Genomic DNA, 5,964 nt, shown 5'->3' with positions numbered 1-5,964 from the left:
GAGCAATACTCTCTACTTGAGAGTATTAAGTAGGGAGAGCTACCTTTGGTATCAAGTGATGTAAAGTCTCAGCCTAAGAGATCTACTAGAGAGTGCATTCCATCTACCAGGTATCCAAGTTTAAATTTTATTTTAGTTACTAATAAAAGGAAGCCAGAAAGCTTTCAAGATGTGCAGACTACTCTAGATAGAGAGTATTAGTTAAAAGTAATGAAAGAAGAGATGGAGTTATTATGAAAAAATGATACTTATGATCTTGTTAAACTTTCAAAAGGAAAGAGGTCGTTAAAGAATAAATGGGTGTTCAAGTTGAAAAAATATGGTGACAAACTAGTGAGGTAAAATCTCTATTAATAGTAAAAGGTTTTTCTCATAAACCAAGCATCAATTTTGATGAGATCTTTGCTCCAGTTGTAAAGATGAGTTCCATTTAAGTGGTACTAAGATTAACAATTAGTTTGAATCTTGAGCTTGAGTAACTTGATGTTAAAATTGCATTCTTACATGGTGACTTATAGGAAAACATTTATATGAATCAGCCTAAGGGTTTTAAAGTGAAAGAGAAAAAGCACTTAGTTTGCAAATTAAAGAAAAGCTTGTATGGCTTAAAATAAGCTTCACGATAATGGTACAAGAAGTTTGATTCTTTTATGGTGAATCATAGTTATAAAAAAATGGTAACAGATTCTTGTGTGTATGTTAAAAAAATTTTTAATGATAACTTCATTATTCTCTTATTATTTATTGATGATATATTGATTGTGGGACAAGATACTAGTATGGTTTACAAGTTGAAAGAATAATTGTCTAAGTCTTTTGATATGAAAGATTTAGATCCAATAAAGTAGATTCTCGGTATGGACATTATTCGGGATAGACGAGCTGAAAAGCTGTGATTGTCATAGAAAAAGTATGTTGAACGAATGCTTAGTAGATTCAACATACAATATGCTAAATCAGTTAACAATCCACTTGTCAACTATTTTCATCTAAGTAAGAAATCTTGTCTAATGTCTAAGGAAGAGCAACTAGCTATGTCTATTATTTCTTATTTTTTTACAGTCTGTTCTTTAATGTATCTTATAGTTTGTACACGACCTGACATTACTCATGCAGTTAGTGTAATGAGCACATTTTTTTCTAATCTGGGAAAGGTTCACTGAAAGGCAGCGAAATAAATTTTTAAATATTTGAAGGGCACCTCAAAAATGTACTTGACTTATGGAGTTTCACAACCAGTTCTAGAAGGGTTTATTGATGCTGACATGATAGACGATCTTGATGGTAGAAAATCTATTTCAGGTTATTTGTTCACTTTTAGAGGAGGAGCTGTGTCTTAAGAGTCTAAGTTACAGAAGTGTGTTGCTTTGTCAACTACAAAGGCTGAGTATATTGCAGCAACTGAAGCAGGTAAAAAAATGCTTTGGATGAAATATTTTTTTTCTTGAATTAAAGCTGAATCAGAAAGAGTATATAGTATTTTGTGATAGCCAGAGTGATTTAAATTTGAGTAAAAATACCATGTACCATACTAAAACAAAGCACATTAATGTTAAATATCATTGGTTGTGTTAAGTGATTGAAGAATAGTAAATACTGTTGAAAAAAGTCCATACTGATAAGAATGTACTAGATATGTTGACTAAGATACTTCATAGGGAAAAGCTTGAGTTTTGCAGTAACTTGGTCGGAATGAGTTCTCTGGTCAAGGTAAGTTTCAAATGAAACTGCTATGGTAATGAATCTCTTCCTAACGGGGCTGGAGGGGGAGATTGTTAAAAAAATGGGGTCCAACCTCATTTAATTGATTTTGGACCAAGTAAAGGCCATGGGCCTTGATTTTTCTTTTTACATAGAGCCCTAGTTACTTAATAAAAAAAAAGGTGGGTTGTTTTAAGGTTGTGTTGCAAGCTAAGAAGAGAAAAAAGAAAAGCCAGGAAAAGTAAAGAGAAAAAAAAAAGAGTTGTTGAACAGAAGTCGATCCGTGATCCGATTGAGTTAAAACTTTGTCAGCAGGTTCATGATTCAGAGTTCTACATTTTGAACGGTGTAGATCAGGTTTGAAGCTCTCTAGAAATAAATCCAGGATATATTTGTTGAGTCACCTATTTGGTGAGATTTTTCCAATTGTCTCTCTAATTGTTGATTAGCTCTAGTTTTAGCTAGAGAAGAATTTTATATATCCATTATTTGATAGTGAAGATTTTTCTAGTAGTCTATGATTTTTCTTTCTACACTAGAGGATTTTTCATGTAAATCTTGGTGTGTTTTATTTTTTTATATTTTTTATTATTTATTGTTATCTATTGCTGTGGGTTTATTGTGATATATTATTTCTGTATTGTTGTGATTATTGCTTCAGGCGTAACATTTTCATCTCAAGTCAAACAAGTATTTTACTTTGAAGATCCCAAAGAATTGGATTGGTTTGTTGTTCTTCGAAACACACTTAGAGACTTATTTGATATGGGGTTAAATACCAGAGATGATGTTGAACATGAAACTAAATGTTATCTTTTTGCTTAACAAAACTTGGATGAAAATATCTCTAGTACCTATGCTCAGTGGGTCCACAAAAATGTTAATGAAGATATTTATAAACCATGAAATGGTGCATCTATAATTTGTAATTCGAGTATTTAAGACATAATGTAGTAAATGATTCTATGTAATTAATGTCACATTCGCTATTGTATAATTATTGTATTCTAAATCATACGTTATCTTTTGATTTAATTAAATTGATATGTTCTTTATATATCGTAGGTTTTGATTTCTTAACTTCTCAGTGGCTTTATATATATTCTAAATTAATATCTTTTCTATATTCACTTTTATGATGTAGGTAAGCTACAATACGGAGGAGTAGGTTGAAAGGAAAACATATCAGAAATATTAGTTTAAAATCGTCTGCGACACCTGTAGTTATTGGCAATGGATTGAATCTTTTGAAAGAAAATGAACGTACCGTCAGATCTAACTCTATCACTTCTAATCCTTCAATTGATATTAGATCTGGCAATACGAGAGGTTCAAGTTTAGATAGTATTCTATCAATTGATTATGCTTTAAATTTGAATGCAGGTATGATATACTCCAATTTTAGAATTCGAGTACAATGATAAAAGTATTGCGACTTTACAAATTTATTTTTTATTTGTTGCAGTTGATAATAATGGTCAACGAAGGACCAGAGGTTGAACAACTTTGAAGAAATTGTTTGCACTACCTCCTAACGAGTGTATTGTAGTATCTGTAAACTCTTATAGGCAACCAATTGGTGCTGAGGCTCAATTGTTGGCTGAATTTCTAGGCATGCTAGCCCGTAATGGAATGAAATTACCTATTCATTATGATAGCATAAAGTTCCAGAAGAAGTTAAGGCCAATACTTTAAACTTTATTGAGATATTAGTATAATTAATTAGAAATAAAAATTTTTTTATTTAACATTTTGTTTACTTATTCTAACCTTTCTTATTGTATTATTACAGTCAAGATTTGTACTTGAAATATCAACTTCATTTGTGCTTAAGTCATTGGGAAAGAAGTGAAAAGATTATAAGCATAGTTTAAGAATAAGTATTTTGATCGAAATACTTCGGTAGAGGCGATGATGAAAAATCTATCCCGTAATGTGATTAGGTGGTAATATGAACAATTAGTTAGATTTTGGTTCTCAAGAAAAGGAGAGGTACTAGTTTATAACCTTGTATAGTATAATGAAATGATAAAAGTGTTTTGTGGTTTAACTTGGTAATATTTGAATTTCTATCATATACGCAATTATTTTTTATGACAGGAAAGAGAACAGATTAGGATTGATAGCAAAAAGAAATAGAAATATAGCCACACAAGTGGATCAAAAAGTTTTGCAAGAAAGCAAAAAGAAATAGTAAGTTTACGATAATAAACTTTTTCCAATGAATAAACTTTTTTTGCCATAAAAAGGTAAATATGCAAATTAACAATTATTATTCTATTTTAATAGTTTTGATAGTTTCAATACATGATATTAAACTTATCTAAAGTTTTGAACTTAGTTGACACAGATGATATGTATGAAAAAGTTATTGTTTATGTGTATTTAGGTAAAAATACAAATTTATTGTTATTGTTGTATTTAACAGTTTAGATAACTTCAATACTTGATATTAAACTCGTCCGATTGATTGAACTTATTTTCTACAGTTGATATGGGAGAAAAAGTTATCGTTTATGTCTATTTAGGACTATTTTCGCATATAAAAGGCAAATATACAAAATAAACTTTTGGGTGGCGTTCAACATATTAAATGGCTTCAATATTTGATATTAAACAGGGAAAAAATAATTGAATATGGTTTCCATGATCGATATGGGTGAAAACCCAAAATGCTATTATTGTTTGCGTATGTTTAAGAATATTATGTTGTTACGAAGCCAAAATATAAATACATGAGATTCAAATCATCCAAAATGTTAATACTTGATTGATAGGCTTGATATACATGAATAAGTTTTGGTTGATATGTATACTATCAAATAACATGTTTTTGTATAGAAGAATGAGATGGGCGGTACAATTGGATGTGTGAAACTTTTTCGCATAACACACACAAAAAAATGGATCTTACATAAATGTAAACACAAGAAATTATGGTAATTTGTATCATCTATTTTAACAAAAAGTAAACATTTACTCTTTTTAATGTATTATCAATTAAGTACAAAAAATTGATAGTTGTATATGACAAATTCACAGGATAAAAATAAAGAGAAAATGACTGTTGAGATTGAAGTAGCATCTAATGGTTCTCTCAATATGCAAGAAATGAAAAATCGTATATTCATAGAAGTTGCTGGAAAAGAAAGGCATGGATGGGTCTGAGGCTTTGGATTGGGTCCAACACCATCTGCCTACTATGGATATAGCTCTCAATAATTTACATCCTCAGCAAGTCAGTTTTCACAAGACATTTCAATATTGAGAGGGGAGTTACAAACTATGCAACAAATGGAAGCAAAAAAAGAACAGAAACGTGCCAAAATTGAGGAAAATGTGCTAGAATGGAGCAACAGCGTGCAAAATTTTAGCAGTTGCATGATCGATTCGATCATCTTATGAATTTTGTGCAACAATAATTTTTAAAAAATGATCTTGGCATTCTACTAACTCAGGTATTATATTTAGTATATATTTAAATTTTTAAATATAAAAAAAGCTTACAATGAAGTGTTAAAAATTGTATGGTATTATTCAGTAGGTTCTTGAGCACGCTAGTGACCAAGGTGAAAAATTTTCTTCATCAATTAGTAGTCAGCAAAATGTATGCAGTTATCCGTTTCATACATTTTAATTTTTATTTTCTTAATGTATTAAAAATATTTGAATGTTATTATACTAATTATTAAACTTTGTATTAATTATATGCATATTTAAACATGAATTAAGTTTATATTAATTTCAGTTTCTGAATTTAAGCTCTTTAATGAAATTAAAAGTTATTAACAGAAATTTAAAAAAAAATTACATTTTTACATAATGGTGGCATTTGCATTTAACAATGTCCCTAAATGAATAATTAGTGGCGTTTGTATCGTAAAACGCCACTAAAAGTAGCAGTGCTCTTACTAGCAAATGCTGCTAGTAAGTGACGTTTTTTTATACAAACGCTACCAAAGCAACAGTATTTTTCTCAAAAAATACCACTAAATTAGTAGCGTCTAAAAGATACAAACACCACTAATATAGAGATATTTTCAGATACAAATATCTCTAAAGTAGCAGTGTTTTTTGTATCAAAACGTCACTAAAGCAATAGTGTTTTTCTCATAAAACGTAACTAATTTAGCGACGTTTGAAAGATAAAAAAAGGCCATTAAAATGGTGACATTTTTTCATAAACGTCGTTATTTTTTGTGACGCGTATATAACCGGCACTCTGAGTGACGTTTTTCGCAAACGTCGTAAATCTTTTAGTGG

Source organism: Durio zibethinus, chromosome 26 (assembly GCF_047325235.1).
Source record: "Durio zibethinus cultivar Kanyao isolate XHJ-2024 chromosome 26, ASM4732523v1, whole genome shotgun sequence".
NCBI lineage: Eukaryota > Viridiplantae > Streptophyta > Magnoliopsida > Malvales > Malvaceae > Durio > Durio zibethinus.
The sequence above is the reverse complement of the archived record's forward strand: the minus strand, read 5'-3'. Positions refer to the sequence as shown.